Raw genomic sequence first — 22620 nt, forward strand, 5'->3', positions numbered from 1 at the left:
TATTGACTACACTGATGTGAAGCAGTACGTCGTAGCAGATTACCAGAGAAATAAGAAAGGTGTAATTAGATTCGCAAGTGCCGTGGCTTCGTGAGCGGTAATGTCATCGAATTCTTCTCATACATGAATAAGCGCTTGATGAACTCCTCCAATTTGAAACTTCAGGGGAATAAGTGCATCGATACGGCTTTTCCTTTTCTGGAGACCAGAATGCTTTCCCTTCATGTTTGCCCTTGGCCGCTCACATTACACAACGAGACTTCCTTTTACCTTCCAGGAACTTGAGTACGACCTGCATCAAAATGGAGCTTGAAGAACCAGGCACTGGAAGAAATCTCAGGGAATGCTCGCGAATTCGGACATCGTATACGCCTTCGAATCGTATCTCTTGTACGACGCTTACTACAACTGTCACCTGCTCTACTTCTGAAACAGCTGGTATTCAATCTAGAATGATACTTCATTAATAAAATGTTGTTGGTTATAGATGACCCAGTAAGATGGATTATTCCGTTCTGTGAGTCTTTTCCAAGGTAATGATGAACTTTGATCTCCCATTGCTTTGTTCTGTGCAGGTGCCCCATCATCACAGCGTCGACCTTTCCGAATACTTCAACGAGTTTCAAGAAGTTTCCGTTGACACGCTGAATGGTTGTATCTGTACTTCCTCTTAAAGGCAGACATTGCTGACCCAAGAAGTTCAGTATCGCTATAAAATGCTGTGAAACTTTTTCTCCGTTCCGCTTTTAGTCGCCTTTAATGACGGGCGTTAACAGTTGGTGAATTTTTCAGTCCTTCAGAAAACACCCGATACACTTTTTGTGCTAATTGACATGCTCGTTAGACTCCACATTGCTTTCGAGATAAGAAGCAAGGTGACGCAGACGCTTATACCGTTTTTTGCAAGTTTTACTATAGATGATGAAAAAAGTTTGCAACAAAAGCAGAAGACAGCATGCTTGCTCTTTGAGTACACCAAGCAACGTCTATCTGCTTTTTTCTAGACTCTTCGAAGAACATCTGTAATGCACAGGGTTGAAGCGCCTGTTGTTGCGAGTTTAGGACAATCTTCAGCTTAAAAATGCAGTCGGGAGGATCTCACATGATCAAAGTCGTTAGAACGCAATCGTTAATCATTTCCGACCATCTTCCAGCATCAGAGTCAACTATGTCTTCAAGTTTAGTTACGCCTTCAGCCCCATCTTCTTTGGCGAATGCAGCAGCTGATGTCCCTCCGGTATTTTCCAACTCTGGTTGCCTAATTTTAGTTCTGCCTGATGTGTAATTATTGGAGCTCCCTTCATAAACCAGATCTTCAGTCGATTGGACGACTGTTGAACATCTTATGGATGGTACACTGTCAGCACTGCTGCTTGAAACGTCCCCTTAGAACAATTATACATGACTGTCCTTAAACTGACACACAATATTTTTAGCGCAACGCAATCTGACTTTCAAAACTCCCTACTAAAGAATGGCCCTGACAAACATTAAACTATACCTTTCACAAATCACTTACCTCACAAAAATCGCTGCTCAAGCTACTGCAATACAGCGAGCGCCACTACTGCCAGCTAAATAAAAGATTCAAACTACTGAAGGCACTAACTACTGATAGGGGTAGTTAGCAAATGAAAGATATTAATAGAGAGCAAACAATGTATTTACCTTAATATCATCACAAATCATAATATATATATATCAGTTCATGACAAACTGCAAACCTCCGCCATCTCTCTCCTCACATCCACCACTGCTGGCGGCTCACCTCCAACTGCGCAACGTTACGCGCTGTTCACAGCCAGCTGCCGCTGCCCAACACTACAATGGCAGACAACAATGCAAACTAGCCACAGACTGCACACAGCACAGCCAGTGATTTTCATATTGAGCGCTACGTAACGTTGCCAATAAGAAAACATAAACAGCCTACTTACATAGAGAAAACATAAACAGCCTACTTACATAGAGAAAACATAAACAGCCTACTTACATACAGAAAACATAAACAGCCTACTTACATAGCCCCCATGCTCCCCACAAAAAATTTTTACAAATGGTGTTGGGCACTGGCCAATACAGATTTGACAAAAATTTTTCACAATTACAGTAACAAAGATATAAAATGCACACACTTATTGATACAATGTTGGTCAAAAGCTAAAATTTTCTCACAGTCTATAAAGACAGTCTTGATCATTCATCACAGTGAAACTGCCGTTTCTTTTCTCAAAGTCTGAGCAGTAAAAGACAATGCAAACAGAAGTAGTGGATTTCCATGCAGTCTTGAAGAAGTAGTGTTGTCCTTCCAACGGAAAGACAGTGCTGACTCTTGACATGCTGACAGGTAATGGGCCACAACAGAGCAAACCCACAGCAGAGTTCATTCGACGTTTTGAAGAATATTGTTAGGTAGGTCATCACAGAGCAGACCCACTGGAGTCCTGGTAGAGATTGTGGTATTGGTGGGCCACCAGAGGTGCAGACCCACTGCAGTCCTTGTAGACATAATGGCGTTGGTAGGTCATCATAGATGCAGACCCACTGTAGTCCTTGTAGAGATAATGGTATTGGTGGGCCACCAGAGGTGCAGACCCACTGTAGTCCTGGTAGAGACGGCCAGCAGCCATCTGTTGCGACTGTGCAGGTGCACAATCACCATCGAAGATTCTTGCAGAGAATATAGCAAGTCCATAAACCACCACTTGTGCACTCAGAAAGTTTTTCTTTTAATTGTCCTTAGAACCAGCAATGCTGTTATCCAGTCCCTTGCTGAATTACCAACACACGTGCAAACACTAACAGTCCCTACTTCTCATATATTGTCCACATACTATGACCAACAGAAACGTGTGCAGTGAAATGTAACTAACAAGTTAATAATGTCATGAACTGGTGACAATTACAATTTTATAACATAAGAATACAATTACAAAGGTACAAAATACATCATTAAAAACATAATAATACAGATAACATTTGTAGTACAGGCTTTACAAAAGAATAGAAATAAACATATACATGAGTGTTACAAAAATAGTGACATAAGTACATACATAAAATAATGAGAATAGTTTTCGTAACATTAATTTCACACATGAACATTGAAACAGAACAGAATTGTAAACAACTTTACAAAGAAAATAACATATTATTAATGCAACTTATATTTGAGGATAACAGTATTCCTCCTCATAGTGAATATAGCTTAGTATTAGAAGAGAAAAAAATTCTATGAAACAGTACACAGAGACAGGAAGAAAACAAATACTCAAGGGTACACAAACACATAGTGGGATAACACCAATAGGAAAGGACAGGGTTCGTTTTCAGTGTAACATTTGGTACTGCAGTCCAACCCAAAACTTCATATATCTTTCCTCTTATTTCATCCTTTGTTTCCACCAAAAAAATTCTATCTAAGCATGCTTTCTGTATTTATATGTTCACACATTTCTTACCTCAACATTTATTTCCAAGAAAATCCTACCTAAACCTGTTTTCTCAATGCATTTCTTCCAAGTCATCGCAACTCATTCTCTTAGAGGCTACCCCCTCTTAAGCTAACTTAAATCTACTGAGCTCAGATGCTAAACTAAGGGACGAGGCAATGCAGCATCACATAACAATTAATATAAACAGCAATTACCAAAAAATTGGAAAACTGCAAAGCAAGCTACCGTAAATCTAAATTAACAGATAAAATGCAAAATTACAACTAATATGAGCCTATGTGCAGCAACATGAAAAATCAATGAGTAGTAAAATTGGCTTAGCAGAGTAACACAAATTAAAGTTCAGTAGCACTATGCCTGGCAAACAGCAGCTTATATCTAAACATGACATAGCTCAAGAAGAAAAAATATTACAGTAAAAACAACAATGCAGATAAGGGAAATGTATATTCACATCTTAATGTCTATGTAATTAAAGTGGTGCACCACAACAACTTATTGTAAAAGAAATATTACCATGTACTTGAAAAGAATATTATGTATGCAGTTACTAGTTCCTTCTTATTGTTCTTTCCTTTCCAAGTGCTCCTTTTTTAAAGAATGTGGATCATAAAATAATTATTTAATAGATCTGTTGACAGAAAGTGTTCACATTAGCAAATGCATTTTATTTTATAAAAGCAATGCTGCAACACAGCTGGAAACCAGATATCAAGTGAAATAAGCAATTACGCAAACCAAAGCATAAAAACATCATTCAATAGTCATGTGGCATTTCGTAAGTCAGTAGCTCTCAACTCTCATAGAAAGACACTTGTCATAATCAGGTGTGCAGATGTACGAATATTTCCCATCAATTCATAAGCATTTCAGCAATTAGCACAAAGTGCGAGTAATCATATGTTTTCAAGTAACGAGGGTGTCGCATTAGCGATGAAAGGCACACCCTAATGGCTTGTTCTCCAGGTGTTTTCCTGTGCTCTGAAAGGCACGCGCTAATGGCTTTTTCTCCAGGCGTCTGACACAGCTGGGTGCCCACGACGCATTATGTGTAGGTGGTCCGTTAACTTTCTTACGGAAATATTTACGACAGCAGTTTCCGCTACAGAGACAGTCGCACATAAAAATATTTCACAGGTCAAGAATTAGCGTTGCAAATCTGTAGAAACAAAATCCTATAAATATAAGTGTCCAAAAAAAATATTGGTCAGCATTGTGATACAGTCACACATTTCATAACTCTTAAAGTACGTTTCTTGGTTTCCAACATCCTTTTCATAAATCAGAGTCCCTAAACACTACTCATTATTCCTTACCTCATTATACATATACATATTCGTCGACACTTCTTCAATATTTCATCATGAGAAATACGTAGCATAATAAACATTCCTCAACAACATAATACACATCGTCGTCGTAATAATAACATCATAACACTTCAGTCAAATCTCAAAATCGTCGTAACTTCCTCCAATAATTTCTAAGCCTAAAATAATTCTCTGCTCATGTCAAAAGTGTCAGCTGCCTCAAACGTACTTTAAAAATCATGATCTCATACCAAATACATCATTCAAAGCTCTCATAGTATCACAATGATTCCGAAAAAATATGAACAGTTTACAAAGTACAGACAAAATACAGTTTCGTAAGTGTGAAGTTATCCAACGGTGTAATTGCGTAAACATCTGTCACTGATGTAGTAAAAAACATGTTTATCTCTCAGTTAAATGATCAGATAGCTGTGTAATTTGTGTGTTAGAGAAATATGGTACCGATGTGTAAAGTTGTATAAGCAAATACCATATTAGCTAGGGCTCCTTGTGCTTGCCAAACACATGGTACACAAAGTAAGCGTGTACCCCCCTGAGGATAAACGTAATTATACCCTCAGGTGTTACAAATTACAGCAATGGAATGAAATGTATCACGGAAAACTTTCTTTGTAATTAAAAAATCTTTGAAAATAAGTGTTTTAAGTATAAGATTAATCACTCAAATGCGTGTCCTGTAGCGCTAAATGCGCGTCTTGCTGTAAGATAATTCTGTGGAACTGTCGTAGTTATCGTCCTCTGTAAGCAAAGTTCTGCTAAAGTCAATGTACTTACCTCATGATACACAAAAGTGAAATGCTTTACGTATAGATATCTTAGTTATTACGCTTATTGCCGTGATGAGGAAAGTACTGTACAGTAACGTATTGTTATGCCACGAAAAAGGCTGTCTCATTGTTGCTATACCACAAAAGTTACTACTAAAACATGTTTTTCTTCCTAGAAGAATTCAGAAAACTGTGCAGATATAAAACAGATACACTGCAAAAGCAACATTGTAAATTGTCACTCATTAGTAGCGTCGTGATAAAAATCGTGTAGCTGTCACATAAACTAACCTCTGTGTCATCTGGTATCTCTCAGAAAGTACTTTAAATCCGGAATGTATTTTCAAGTAAACCAAAATGTTGCATTAAAATCTCATTAGCAGTACTGGTAAATGTTCTAATCGTACAACTAACAAGCAAGAATGTACACACACAATTACACTGTGTCGTCTGTTCGCAATAACAATGCATTCGTAATTTCTGTTTAAATAATTTCTCTTGGTTCTTGGCTGGATATTGAACTTCAAACATTGTTGCATGGTAACAGTTTCTAAAGCATACTAGTAACGTGAAGTGAAACGTTTTATGGCAAAGACAAAGTTAAAAAGCAGATTATCTTTCAATAAACGGTTTTACATGTGAAATATGGTGTAAACCTTTACTCTTCCTAGTACGCAGAATTTCAACTTGAATGCAATTATCATGCGGTATTCGCCCGTAAAGAATACTGGAATCTTGCTCAAGGTTAGCGTCAATGTTATTTTTCTCTGAGCCAGCCGGCGCACGCGGCTACCTGCGGTGTGAGTCATTGTCTGTTTCTTTGTTGGCGCGCGTCGTTATTGGGATTAGGAGACCTAACTTCTACAAATTCACCGTGACGAGAGGGCCCTGCTCTGTTTGAATCCCGCCAGTTCTGATGGAATTCAGGTCTGTCGTTTTGTCGGTAGTTTCTGTAGAGTCTTTCTTGTCGGTTAAGTGGTGGAGAATTTCTCCCTGAATCGTAACTGCGCGCTGAACTGTTGCGTCTGAAGTTATTCTGTCTCCCTTGATAGTATTTATTTTGGTTCCCATATTGTCTGTTTCTCTTATTGTCTCTGTGATAGTCATTACCACGGAGAGGTGATCTTTCCCTGTAGTTATTACTACTCTGCCAACGGTTGTCATACGGGTGGTGTCTGTTTTGGTCACGAATTGTGTTGTGAGAATAGCCTTGTCGTGTAAAGTTATTACTTCTTTCATCGCGGAATTGCGACGGATGTGACCTGTAATTGCTGTGTTCCTGGTTTCGCGTTCCGCGATTGTCAGTGTCAATTTCTAATTCTTGTAACAGTCCCTGAAATGCTTCAATGTCGTCTTTGCAACGCCCTGCCAAAATAATGTGTCGTAAATGTTCAGGTAATTTGATTAAGCAAATGCGGATGAGTTCTGAGGGGCTGTATGGGTTTGACAGGTACTGATTCTTGTGCAACATGTCTTCAAAATATTTCACAAGACTGGAAAATTCAGATTGTTCGAAATGTTTCATCATTATGATGCCATGTTTTACGCGGTCTTGTGTGGCTTGAGACCAATATGCTGAGAGGAAGGCATGGTAAAATTCTCCTTCACTGTGGCAATCGTGAATGACCGATCGCATTCTTACAGCTGGTTCATTCTCCAAGTAGCCACACATAAATTCTAATCTGTGTTCTAACGACCAGTTGGGAGGAAAACAATGAGAGAATTGATGGAGCCATGCTTGTGGATGAATGTCGTTGCCAGAATTCTTAAATGTTTTGAATTTACGTGTAGTAATGAACAGCTTATAGTCAAAATCATCATGACGGCGAGTCGCATATCGGTCATTGTTAGGTCGTGTCGGCCGTTCCATCTCAAAATTCGGTGCACATTCCCAATTTCTTTCATTACTTCCGAAATGCCCTGTGTTATTATTTTGCAGCTTTTCCGTGTTTCTAAGTCCCTCTTCCCGTGTTGGAGCGCGAGTGTCCTCTGAAATACGTAATTCTTGTATTACCTGTGTCAGCTGATCTTGTACTTCCCGGATTTCTCTTTGGTGTTGTGTATTAATTTGATTCTGATTTTGTTTGAATTTTCTTATTTGTTCATACTCTTCTGTGTCAGTGAAGGCTACGGGTCTTGTGTCATTCAGATCATCATCTACCTTTGTAGATAAGTTAGTGAATTGATCCGAAAGTTCGGCTACTTTCTCTGATAGTGTACTTATTTCCTCAGCGTGTTTTTCTGAACCAAGTTTCAGAGTATCTACTTTGTCCTTTAAGTTTTCCTGAGCTTTTGCAAGTTGCGTAACCGAATCGGTAGATGCAACTGAGTCAAATTTAGCCCACAAGGTCTCAAGATTTTCATGAACAATGGTTTGCAGCTCTTTTATGGCTGCTTCGTGATTCTGTAATGCATTTTCATGCCGCGAAAAAATAGGTTGAAAATGCTCACAAATTTGTGTTTTTACGTCATTACAGACTTTTTGACATTTCGATTCGATGTTATGTAACTCAGTGGTTAAATCTTCACGTGTTTGTTCAAGTGTAGTGTCTAACTTTTTGAGATTTTGTTCCACTGTGTCTAACTTTTTGAGATTTTGTTCCACTGTGTCTAACTGTTGCTGTGTTTGTCTCTGGTGGTATTCCATTGTGTCTAACTTTTCAAGCTTTTGTCCCATTTGTTGCATTAATTGCAATAATAATGTATTAGTGTCTGGAATCTGTTTCTCTACGCTTTTCGGCAGTGCATTTGCACCGACAACATTCACATTTTGACAAGCAGAAAATGTGTCTTGACTTATTTGAGAAAACGGTGATGACCCAAAACCTGAATCTACAGTATTTGCGAAATTGTGTCCTGTCATTTCGGATTCCTGAGGCGAGCTGTTGCCGACCGATCGATCGATAATGCTTCCCTCTTCACTGATTGTTTCACTGTCCACGCCATTGTTTGCCGCCCGCTCCATTTCCCTATGCACAATTACCAAATTACTACTTTGAACATCAGTTAATTCATAACTCGGTGGCGCTAACACACTGCTCTCATTTTCACTGTCATTTCTCAGTTTACTTTGGAGCCTAGTATTACGTTTTTCACACGCCATTATTGTCACAGTATTTCACACGACAACACAGAAAAACACAATTTGAAGAGCAAAAATAAGAGAACACATTAACATAACACTGAAAATAATATCTTGTTAATTACAGCTGCGAAATACTTGGTGCAAATCTATATGCATGCCACAACTGTTTTACTGTACAACAATGAAAGGCTACAACTACAAAGGAGATTCTCTCTACAATTACGCGCTAGCAATAAACAAAAGCTACACTAAATACACAAACTACAAGAAAAATCAGAAGATTCCAGTGAGGTATCCTAGGCTAAGGGTCGACATATGAAACGTCCCCTTTTTAACAATTATACAGGACTGTGCTTAACCTGACACACAATATTTTTAGCGCAACGCAATCTGACTTTCAAAACTCCCTACTAAAGAATGGCCCTGACAAACATTAAACTATACCTTTCACAAATCACTTACCTCACAAAAATCTTCGCTGCTCAAGCTACTGCAATACAGCGAGCGCCACTACTGCCAGCTAAATAAAAGATTCAAACTACTGAAGGCACTAACTACTGATAGGGGTAGTTAGCAAATGAAAGATATTAATAGAGAGCAAACAATGTATTTACCTTAATATCATCACAAATCATAATATATATATATCAGTTCATGACAAACTGCAAACCTCCGCCATCTCTCTCCCCACATCCACCACTGCTGGCGGCTCACCTCCAACTGCGCAACGTTACGCGCTGTTCACAGCCAGCTGCCGCTGCCCAACACTACAATGGCAGACAACAATGCAAACTAGCCACAGACTGCACACAGCACAGCCAGTGATTTTCATATTGAGCGCTACGTAACGTTGCCAATAAGAAAACATAAACAGCCTACTTACATAGAGAAAACATAAACAGCCTACTTACATAGAGAAAACATAAACAGCCTACTTACATACAGAAAACATAAACAGCCTACTTACATGCTGTCTTCGGTGATCACAGGGATGTTCTCGTCAGTTTTTTTGTGGTGTCCTGAAGATGAAGACGTAGCTTCAGTAGTTGCACTAGTTTCTTCCTTCTGTGGCTCAGCATCCACCTTTCCACCTTCGATTCAGCTAGGTCGTTCGCTCTTCGGCTTGAAATGTCGTTGTAGTGCATCCTTTTGCTTCTTAAGCGCCCGTCTTTTTCTGTACTCACTACCTGGCAGTCTTTTTCTTTCGTCAAACATGTTTCGATCCGACCTGTAAAGAAACATTACGTGAAACTAACTGTTGCCGGTGATCGTTTAGTATTTATATTCATTTGGCCTTCCTCTTCTCCGCTTTGCCCATTTCTTAAATAAAAAAATTAAAGACAAGTGGGTCGAATTAAAGGAATTAAACGTGCTTGTCTCGTGGAGCTGAGGAATCCTTTTCTTGTCCTGCAATTCATTGAGACTGTTTCGCATTTCATCGAATCTACAGTATTTCCTTACCGGATTACTAATTAGGCCTTCCGAATTTTTGTAGACTAGGTTTCTGGCAGTTTTCGGAAATCTTTTTTCTGTATTAAAAATCCTTAAATTCACACATTAACAAATCACATCAGAGTATTATGAAACTTTATGTTGTGAATTATTAATGACGTAAGAAGTTGAAATTTATACAAGGAGCGAGTTAAAGTACAGTCAACAAAACAAATAATTTGTTGATTCAGCAATTTAAATTTAAAATTCTACTTAAACAATCAGGTTGTTCAATCTGATTTTAGCATATATTACACCCGCACCTGCAAGGATTTATGTTTTTCAATAAAATACTTTAAAAGAAATATTAAAGCTCTAACAAAATGGTTCAAATTGCTCTGAGTACTATGGGACTTAACATCAGAGGTCCTCAGTCCCCTAGAACTTAGAACTACTTAAACCTAGCTAACCTAAGAACGTCACACACATCCATGCCCGAGGCAGGATTCGAACCTGTGACCGTAGCGGTCGCGCGGTTCCAGACTGAAGCGCCTAGAACGGCTCGGCCACACCGGCCGGCCAAGCTCTAACAAGTTATATTCTTGGTTGATTGGAAATAATCCAACCTATGAAGTAATTTATTGTTGGCAAGGTTTTAAAGGTAAATCCACAGAAATGGCTGGATCATTCAGCATCGTTAGCAAAACATTTATTTATCATACTCCATACAAACAAAAATAGACTGCCGCATGTGTGAGACATCATCACCTTCTATTAGTAACTGAGGATGGTAATGGTGTTTTTGGTATGAACAAGAAAATAAAAGCCGCGCTGAGTGGCCGTACGGTTTGAGGCGCCATGTCACGGACTGCGCGGCCCCTGCCGCCGGAGGTTCGAGTCCTCCCTCGGGCATGGGTGTGTGTGTTGTTCTTAGCATAAGTTAGTGTAAGTAGTGTGTCAGTCTAGGAACCGATGACCTCAGCAGTTTGGTCCCTTAGGAACTCACACACATTTGAACATTTTTTTGAAGAAAATGAAAAGAAATTACATTCAGTTTGACAGTTCTGCTGTCACATGTTTTCATAACAAAAAAAGTTTTATATGTAATACGCAATAAAGGATAAGAGCTGTTACCACAAATTTCATTAAATTCTTGACTGACTTACTTCCAATTTTCACACGATACTCTAAGGATGTTTGGACAGACGTAGCCTATATATTTTTGTAATATATTACATATAGAAACATATACCGAATACATAATGGGGAAACATTGTTACCAAAAATCTCGAATAGTTCTTCACGTATTTACTTCAAATTTTTACACGGTGTTCTACTGAACATTGAAGTGGAAATGGACGTAGAAAGGGGACTGGAGGAGATGAACATGAGAGGGGCGAGGAGGTTGTGCACAGAAAGGTGGGGGGGCGGAACCGATGTAAGGGGGAACTGAACATTCAGCAAACTGCCGAAACGAATTGTGTATTTTGCAGTGGTAAAGAACGCAACAATAGCTGGAGTGGTTCTCTTAAAAATAAAGACAACAATTGGCAAGAATGGCTTCCTTAGGCTAACTCCACACTAGGCGATTCTTTTCGCCGAAGTTGAACGATTTTTGTTTCGCTGGATATGGAACTCGTTGTTGCAAACTGAGGGTGCCACACAATGCGCTGTCACTGTCGTGCCGTCGACTTCCCGCTCGCGACTGTCGCTGCCGAATGGTCCTGGGCCTATTTTGAGAGTGGCAATAATCGTCGGCATCCCTGCCTCACTGTGCTGTTTTTACAGCCAGTCGCGCAGCAGCCACTCAGTTCTGTTTCGGCTGCGTGCGGCAATGTCCGACAACTCTGTAAATGACGTTCCGGTGGATCATTTGGACAGCGAACTGACAAAAAATTGAGGTGGAGAAATATTCCTTTCTCTGCAACATAAAATCCCAAGATTATAAAGATTGTCTGTTGAAGACAGAAGCATGGAAGAAGGTGTGAGCATATGGTGTTGGGGCTGAGAAGTGGAACTCATTATCACTGGAGGGTCAAAATGCATTAGATAAGATAATGTACGTACTAGCATATAGGTGCGTGCAAAGTTTGATAGCAATCGGCGTAACTTTCATCTAGTCAGCTACTAAAAATGTAATGTAATTTTTATTTTGTCTTCTCCATCTGATAGGCTGACATGCAGCACACCTCTTCCACCAAAACAATTTAACTAATTGTGTTGAAACTTACCACGATTGTGTGTAATGACATTTACAGATATTTGCAGACTGTTTCCAATATTTTAAAAAACTCAGGAAAGTAATTACCCTGATTTGATACAAATTTTTCTTACTAGTATATTAATCCAATATTACCTAAGGTAAAAAGAAAATAATAGTTACGAGGATATAGTTGAAAAAAGAAAATTTTTATGGAATAAGTTATATTTTTGAGGAATAAAAGTTAAAAGGGTTGTTTGAAAAAACAGTATTCCTGTGAAAATATTCGTAGTATTACATACACTCCTGGAAATGGAAAAAAGAACACATTGACACCGGTGTGTCAGACCCACCATACTTGCTCCGGACACTGCGAGAGGGCTGTACAAGCAATGATCACACGCACGGCACAGCGGACACACCAGGAACCGCGGTGTTGGCCGTCGAATGGCGCTAGCTGCGCAGCATTTGTGCACCGCCGCCGTCAGTGTCAGCCAGTTTGCCGTGGCATACGGAGCTCCATCGCAGTCTTTAACACTGGTAGCATGCCGCGACAGCGTGGACGTGAACCGTATGTGCAGTTGACGGAATTTGAGCGAGGGTGTATAGTAGGCATGCGGGAGGCCGGGCGGACGTACCGCCGAATTGCTCAACACGTGGGGCGTGAGGTCTCCACAGTACATCGATGTTGTCGCCAGTGGTCGGCGGAAGGTGCACGTGCCCGTCGACCTGGGACCGGACCGCAGCGACGCACGGATGCACGCCAAGACCGTAGGATCCTACGCAGTGCCGTAGGGGACCGCACCGCCACTTCCCAGCAAATTAGGGACACTGTTGCTCCTGGGGTATCGGCGAGGACCATTCGCAACCGTCTCCATGAAGCTGGGCTACGGTCCCGCATACCGTTAGGCCGTCTTCCGCTCACGTCCCAACATCGTGCAGCCCGCCTCCAGTGGTGTCGCGACAGGCGTGAATGGAGGGACGAATGGAGACGTGTCGTCTTCAGCGATGAGAGTCGCTTCTGCCTTGGTGCCAATGATGGTCGTATGCGTGTTTGGCACCGTGCAGGTGAGCGCCACAATCAGGACTGCATACGACCGAGGCACACAGGGCCAACACCCGGCATCATGGTGTGGGGAGCGATCTCCTACACTGGCCGTACACCACTGGTGATCGTCGAGGGGACACTGAATAGTGCACGGTACATCTAAACCGTCATCGAACCCATCGTTCTACCATTCCTAGACCGGCAAGGGAACTTGCTGTTCCAACAGGACAATGCACATCCGCATGTATCCCGTGCCACCCAACGTGCTCTAGAAGGTGTAAGTCAACTACCCTGGTCAGCAAGCTCTCCGGATCTGTCCCCCATTGAGCATGTTTGGGACTGGATGAAGCGTCGTCTCGCGCGGTCTGCACGTCCAGCACGAACGCTGGTCCAACTGAGGTGCCAGGAGGAAATGGCATGGCAAGCCATTCCACAGGACTACATCCAGCATCTCTACGATCGTCTCCATGGGAGAATAGCAGCCTGCATTGCTGCGAAAGGTGGATATACACTGCACTAGTGCCGACATTGTGCATGCTCTGTTGCCTGTGTCTATGTGCCTGTGGTTCTGTCAGTGTGATCATGTGATGTATCTGACCCCAGGAATGTGTCAATAAAATTTCCCCTTCCTGGGACAATGAATTCACGGTGTTCTTATTTCAATTTCCAGGAGTGTATTTAAGTCATAAAACAAAACTGTAACATGACAATGATTGTTTAACATGACAATGATGACATTATCAGCTATTAATGAAAGTAATTATAGCTTATGACACCAATGACATCCTCATCAGCAGATGTCTTGTTATCTTTCCTGACAAAGTATACATTTCACCAAGGAACTGATCATTCCACACTCTGGTATGATTTTTTTTTCCTAGTAATTTAATTGAAAGCTTTGTTGCTTTAGTAAAAATAAAATTGGTTCTTTTTGTCGTGACAGAATAAATTACTATTAATCACACCAGATTTGTCGGAGAACAGCAGCAACATGTTTAATTGACCCAGCTTTAAGAAATTCTATTACCTTTTAGCGGAAAATTCGTGCGGTACTCTCCGACGTTAGAAAAGTCGTGGTGTTCCGTTCGGAGCAGGAGGCGGCTGTCTTTTCTCCTTCGCGATATCGAAAATTACTAAAAAAAATGAACAGAAATTTTTTTTCGGAGGAAGATCGCGCGGAGAAAACAGACGGAAGTTACATGAAAGAAACCTAAGGGACCAACTAATTGGATTTGTACGAACATATAAACGGAACTGAAAGAACTTGGAATAAATACTATAACGATGTCGTCACGACAGCCTCCTGTTCCGACAGAACACATGCTGGATCATAAGCTGCATAAATCTTTTAAATAGAAAAGATTATCACAAGTATAATTAATGAAAATAAAGTTGAGAGATTTTCTTTGAAATTAAATAAACTTCAAGGCTTCAAGTATTATATTATGAAACGGAAACTTACATTAACATGGCCACCCATTGTGGCGGTGGAGCGAATTTTCATGATATACATTCTCGCTTGTTTGTGGCTACATATATTTTTTACTCACTTAAACTCTTAAAGTTACAATAAAATGATTATATCAGTATGGAGCACAATACTTTTGCGTCCGACTCGCAACACATTCACAGAACAGCTAGACAGCGACGCGGCTTCCTGCAGAAGTAAAAACTGGCAATTGTTATTGTGAAACATAGGTGCATCGCTTTTTTTTTTTTTACTGCTCGATAGCAGCGTGTAACAGTTTATAGCTATCGTGATATTCTGCGCTTTTCAGGAGCGCGGCAAAGATATCTGGTTACAACATTCATTGGTATATGTTAAAAGTTCGCACATACCGACGCGAATACAGAAAAAAAAACTTTTACACGTTAAAAATCGCAATGATAAAGGCTGTAATGTCACAATGCCTCCCATGTGAGGCATGATGATTCCGGAAGGATCATCAGGACTCACATGTAGTTTCAAGACATTACTGTGTTTTATCATCTGTTTACTTTCGTTCTAACATAAAATTGGAATAAGTTTGTCATCTAGTTATTTTATGCTTCTAGTACAGTTATGAAAACAAATAGTCTTTCAGTGACTTTTTGTGCACTTTGGCACTTCTCTCAGTTCATTGTATGGTGTCCTTGCACTGTTATCTTAATTGCTGTTACTGCGAAACAAAATATGACAAAAAACAATCTTAAGTCTAACACACACAAAGATAAATGAATAATACTCTATATAGGAAACAAAACATGTCAGTAGACAAACATACACAGATACATTGAAATAATTATTTAAACAGTCCTCTAAAATTGTCTGTGACCTGTTTGGTCTCGTAATGTTTTTTTTATCCGTTTCATTAGATTCTTTTAGAATGTCGTTGTTAATCAGGACGTTTCACTTGACACTACACTGTACACTTTTATTTGTCACACGCTCACTTAACCGGAGTCTGCAACGTCTATTCTCGTTCGGTGAGCGGCGTCGTCCGAGAGGTCACGACCCTGGGTAGCGTCTTTTTTGTGTTCGCTCGTGTTGCCTCTCTAGTGTCTCGCATCAAGCGTCATGTCGTTTACATGCAAATAAACAGAAAGAAACCTGTGTTAGGTTCATGCTATAATGTAGACTTACAGGTAAAGGTTTTATAGGATTCTGGACAGGATTGATAACCTTCCCCTCCAGTTAACGTTTCAGTGCTCAGTAATGCCTTGTCTTTATTTAACTATCTATCGCAAAATATCCGACGTGACTGATTAAATGGAAATTAATTTGAAGCTAAGACTTCTCTTTTTACAGAATAAATAAAGTTCATAATTAAGTTTCACTGTGATAGCTTTAGCAATGTCTCTCGCGTAGTTGTGAGACGGAAAACATTCTAAGGTCAATGACACGCCTCCACAGCGCGCGCGTCGGTTGTGTTTCAAATGTTAATTGTTGAGTCCAATTGTAAGCAGCTCCGCGCTGTTGCCGGTTACTAGTCCAGTGCAACACGCGCTCGTGTATGCTCGTATGAAGTTTAACGTGTGTCACTCGCGCTCTGCTAAAATGAGAACACGCGGAAAACACACGTCTAGTGTCCTTTCTCCATCGTCGATCGGCGTATCGAAAACTTGGGTAGAAGATACCACCGTCTGTATCGAGGATTTCACACGACAGTCCCTGCGACCTGCCATGCTGCTTACACACAGGTCAGTGAAGCCAACGTTTTACATATAGTTTGCAAAATAATTTTGCTGTGATCGCTGTCACTACCTGCACTTGCGTATACACATGTCACTGCACACGTATTTTGTACACTTTATCACTCGCATTTTGTTTAGAACGTCTTAGTGTCTGCAAATTCACATCTCCCTTCTCACATTGTGATTTCAAAGTTCACAGTTCAAGTTACTCACAGGTAAATACATTACAAGATTAAACAATGTCCATAAATTATATACATACATACATACATTTCTTAAGTTTGCTTACAGTCACAAAATTCTGTTAACCTTTTCAGTCACGCCACGCCGGATTAGCGTATTGAATACCACTACTTGTGCATCAAGGCACGATTATTTCGGTTATTCTCTCTCCCTTTTACAAAGGTAAAATTATTTTTTTAAAACAAATCTTTTAAGCAGCTTGTTATTTCGTTTCTCTTCAAAATTTAGTGTCACTGTTTATGTAGAGCACAGATTGAACAAATTCTGTCTCTACTGGTCGAGCATACTCATGCATTTCTCTCCGGAAGATTCGTGCTTCATAAAGTTACTGGCAGCAAGTGTTACTCGCGGAATGTATTATAATCTCTCAACATTGCTACTCGCGATACGCGATTAGAACAAAACTTTCGCTAACGGATCTCTCCCACAAATTTCGTTTCCACTTCAACCGTCTAAAGAGCACTCAGATGAGCCTGTCAAATTCTAATCCTCACTTTTTTTTAATGGGATAGGATGGGGAAGTGGAAGAGGAGAGGATCAAATATGAACATAAATGCACTATATACATATACATATACAAATTCTAGCACAACTACACTAGGATATTTTTTGTGACCTTAGATGCATGACATGCGTCACGTGTGCCTTCAAGTGGCTATTCTTTAATCTAATATCAGATCTTAGTTTTATTATTATAATGTGAGTCATATCTGGTGACAGCTTTCTAGTTTCTCACGCTTCCTTGTGGGCGATTGTCGGGCTTGGCTGTGAAATAGCTAATTACTTTAGTGCATCTTACATGTTTAAAGAAGAAACGTTTACCATCAGGAATACTTCAGACTTGTCAGTACGACGTATACGTTTCCATGTAGTGGCACTCTCGACTACATGACCTAACAGCTGTTGTAAAACAGAATAAAGGAAATGCTTTGTTGCTTAGCTATTAAATCTTTATGAGGCTTACTGTTCTTAAATGATACTTTGAATCTGAGATTGAATCTCCTGAAACTATCAAATACTACGTGATTCTCTCTCTCTCTGTTATTTACTGCTTTTGACAGTTCAAACACTTGGCTACACAAATTGTTTAATTCTGAAGATCGCGCTAACAAAATGTATAGTTCATGGCGGTGTTACAATAACGCACAGTTTACATGCAATAGGCTGTACTCTGTACACTTAAAGACTAACATTCCATCTTGAGGGCTGAAAAAGAAATTGCTTAACCTAATATTTCACATACATATATATATTCACTGGAGTTGGAAGGTGGCAATCTGCTACTTCCTTCCGTATCTCCTTTCACCAATAACGGCATTCCTCAATGCCAACAGCCAACTTGGACTGCTTACACCTATGACTAACTTAAAACTAACTGAGAATCTGTCCTCTCAAATGGAATGTGCTTTCCTTTTCGTACGCCATAATAAATCAAATCTTCAATTACCTCCATAGTTTTTCGCCAAAGTGTGAGTACTCGTATTGGTGTGTTTGAATACCGAAGTGTTTCGCAGGTTAAACCTTAGGCTAATGTTCCTTTGCTTGTTACTTTGCCTCGTTATACTTCTTGGGATCCTGGTGGTGATACAATCCTTTAATTCTGCCAGATGCTGGATCCGCTATTAGATAACATCCTGTATGTGGTTTTCTAATTACTACAAATGGTCCGTCGTACAATAGCCTCCATTTCCGATTTCTTTTCAACAACTTCGATGGCTTAAAATGTGTCCGTAAAAGTACCTTTTCATTAATATCATATGTAAGAGCCTTAGATACTTTCTTGTCATAAGACGTCTTGCGTAGATTCGCCTGTACAGCTAAGGATACCAATGCTTGCCTAAGTTTTGCATCTAAATCTAATTCTGGTTCTACAATTTTAGGTATGGGATCTAACCATTCATTTCTTTCCCGATGACTCGTCATTAATTCCGCAGCATCCCCAAGGAGGCGAAAAGGTGCTGCCTTTAGTTTTCCGCTTTCTTGTGATGCGACTGATTTGATTCTTCTGTCACATCACTTGACCATTCTCGCTGGTTTTTTACCCATTGTGTGTGTTGATTTGTATCAAACCCTTGTTGGTACTGCACTTGGTTACCAGGCTGAAAAATCGGTACATTACTGGCCTGCGTAAAATATACCGGTGGATTGTATTGTTTTCTTGGTTTATTGTTATTGTATCTAAAGTCCTGTTGTGGTGGCGTGTACTGTTGTTGTTGCATGAATGGTTGTTGCTGAGGCGTGTATTGCTGTTGTTGCTGATGTTGTGGCTGCCCATAGGGTTGTGGTGGAGGTAGCTGATCTCCGCAATTTTGATTGTTGCAACGTTTGCCCTTGTATTTGTTCCCATTCTCGTAGAAGTTACTACCGTTATTGTTTGATTGGTATGGGGCATTCCCGTAATACTGTTGTTGCGTGTTGTATATTGGATTGTACCGTTGGTTGCCGTAATGCTTGTTTTTGTGTTTACCATTACGGTAACCATTGTTTCGGCCTCTATTGCGGTTATTGTACTGTTTGTTTCCGTATTGTGTTTCGTGTGAACCATTTCCATTACTACCGTTTCCATTCGAATACGTGCCTGCGTTGTTGTTCTTACGGTTAGCATTCGCACGCGCGTTTTCGTGTATAAGATCGAGCGAATCAAGGACGGATAAAAATGCGTCCTGATCTTCCTCTGACACGTTCACTAATTTTTCGCGTATGGAAATGGGTAGTTTTGACTTAAGAATCATAATAACATCTTTTGTTGTTATGGGAGTGTCCCAATATTGTATCTTTCTCAAGTACTTTTCAAAGTACCGGCGAAGTCCGCCACTGTTCGAATGGAAAGGTTCGGCGTTATAGACCTCTTTGCGTAGGCGTTGCTGAACACCTGCGCTCCAAAATTTGCTTAAAAAGTTCTTCTCAAACTCGCTAAATGTTTTGCACTTATCAACCATCTCGGTTCCCCATATAGCACTTTCTCCTTGTATGTATCCGGTAATGAATTGTATTCTCTGTTTGTCATTCCAGGCAGCTGGAAAGACTCCTGAAAAGTTCTTTAGGAAAACGACTGGATGAATATTTCGCTTTTCCGGTTGGAATGGTTGAAAAACTCTGTGTTTCAATACACTCTCCTCTTTCATGAGGGTTGTGAGTGTCAATTGTTCAGTGTTGTTGTGCGAATCGTTAAATTCATTTTTCAGTCGCGGAATGTACTGTGGTGTGTTGTGTTGTTGTGTTGTCTGGTATTGATGTTCATCTGGCTCAGAAGGTAGTGAGTGTTTCCCGTCACTCTGGTTATCATACTGTAGTGTTTGAATTTGCTGTTTCAGGTCGGATATCTCATCTGTTACTTGCTTCCGCCATTCCGACAAATCCCGGGTAAACACTCGTCTAATTTGGCCTAGTTCAGTACAAACAGTGTCTCCTGAACTGCCGGGTGCAGATAATATGTCTAAGGTTGCGGATTTAACAACATCTTTCAAGTCACGTGTAACCTTCTCCTCAACTAGCTTCTCTTGTACATCAATCCATTCTTTGTAATGTTCGGTAAGTGCTTTAGTGTGCGAAGCAACACTACTGTTAACTCTTTCGTCAATAGTTCGGTCCGAAATGTCATTCGCCATTGCACTTACTTTTGATTCTACAGTGGCTACCGCTGTCGCTAACTCGTCTACCTGTCGTGCAACTGTTTTATACGCAAGTTTTACCGAATCGGTTTCTTTGCGACACGCTTCGATTTGAGTTGTGAGATTCTGACCAATGTTATCAATTTTGTTATTCAGAGAGCTTATCTGTGTTGTCAAAGTGGTTACTTGCGCCGTGACGTCACCCTTAACCGAATCTATCTGTGCTGTGAGAGAGCCTACTTGCGTAGTGAGGGTACCTACTTTCGCTGTGAGAGAGCCTACTTTCGCATCAATGGTGGTATTTACGTCATTCCTAACTGAGTCAATCTGTGTTGTCATATCCGTTTTCAACTCTGATAAAAACTTGTCTCTGTCTTTCTCACGTTGTTCCCTCTCCTGTCTGTCTAGTATCAATTCCTGTAACATTTTGACAATGTCAATTGATACCGTTATCGGGGAGGTGGGTGTTTCCTGCTGAGTGCCGTCCACGTTAACTACCTCTGGTCTGTCGTCTGTCCTGGCCGTCGTTCCGCGTGAGCGGAGTCGGTAATGTTTGTTAACAGTGCCGTCGCTTTCGTCTGCAGAGTTCGCGCTCGATTGTCCGTCCGCCATAATGAAATTCAACTATTGCCAACTTAAAATGGGTACTGCCAACTGAAATTCTGATTGTCAATTATTCTTGCCGCGCAAGTTAAAGTCGCGGCACGTTCGTCGAATGTCTAATGTTACGTGGGTAATAACTGACACACGTCTGTAGCAAAAAGACAAGATGGAGTCAACGCCGTTGAAACAATTGATTGCCAACGCTGTTACACAGAAAAGACTGAAATGGCATCCATCTTGAACTTACACGAGAATACTAACTACAGTATAAAACAAATAGGCCAAGCAAAAGGTTACAGAAAATGTTCAAATATTTACATAGAAAAAAAAATGGTTTTTTACGTTAAGCTACAGAAAGGATAGAGTGAGGTCGAATTTGAAGGTCAATGAGCTACTCTTTAGACAGAACTATGGCGAACGAAAATTTGGTACTCACTCGGCGTTGTCTTCAAAACTGCAAATCTGCGTCTTATTAAATCCCAAGATATTTGTGTACATACCGCGTCCTTGCGTACATTTATTGCTCATCCGTAATTTTATGCAGCATTGGGTTCCAAAGAGCGATACATGAAATAAGACAATCATATATTAGTACCGTGACACTTTCAATATTTTAGTCAAGTCCCTGTTCGGGCGCCAGATCTGGTATGATTTTTTTTTCCTAGTAATTTAATTGAAAGCTTTGTTGCTTTAGTAAAAATAAAATTGGTTCTTTTTGTCGTGACAGAATAAATTGCTATTAATCACACCAGATTTGTCGGAGAACAGCAGCAACATGTTTAATTGACCCAGCTTTAAGAAATTCTATTACCTTTTAGCGGAAAATTCGTGCGGTACTCTCCGACGTTAGAAAAGTCGTGGTGTTCCATTCGGAGCAGGAGGCGGCTGTCTTTTCTCCTTCGCGATATCGAAAATTACTAAAAAAAATGAACAGAAATTTTTTTTCGGAGGAAGATCGCGCGGAGAAAACAGACGGAAGTTACATGAAAGAAACCTAAGGGACCAACTAATTGGATTTGTACGAACATATAAACGGAACTGAAAGAACTTGGAATAAATACTATAACGATGTCGTCACGACAGCCTCCTGTTCCGACAGAACACACGCTGGATCATAAGCTGCATAAATCTTTTAAATAGAAAAGATTATCACAAGTATAATTAATGAAAATAAAGTTGAGAGATTTTCTTTGAAATTAAATAAACTTCAAGGCTTCAAGTATTATATTATGAAACGGAAACTTACATTAACATGGCCACCCATTGTGGCGGTGGAGCGAATTTTCATGATATACATTCTCGCTTGTTTGTGGCTACATATATTTTTTACTCACTTAAACTCTTAAAGTTACAATAAAATGATTATATCAGTATGGAGCACAATACTTTTGCGTCCGACTCGCAACACATTCACAGAACAGCTAGACAGCGACGCGGCTTCCTGCAGAAGTAAAAACTGGCAATTGTTATTGTGAAACATAGGTGCATCGTTTTTTTTTTTTTACTGCTCGATAGCAGCGTATAACAGTTTATAGCTATCGCGATATTCTGCGCTTTTCAGGAGCGCGGCAAAGATATCTGGTTACAACATTCATTGGTATATGTTAAAAGTTCGCACATACCGACGCGAATACAGAAAAAAAAACTTTTACACGTTAAAAATCGCAAT

Source organism: Schistocerca piceifrons, chromosome 6 (assembly GCF_021461385.2).
Source record: "Schistocerca piceifrons isolate TAMUIC-IGC-003096 chromosome 6, iqSchPice1.1, whole genome shotgun sequence".
NCBI lineage: Eukaryota > Metazoa > Arthropoda > Insecta > Orthoptera > Acrididae > Schistocerca > Schistocerca piceifrons.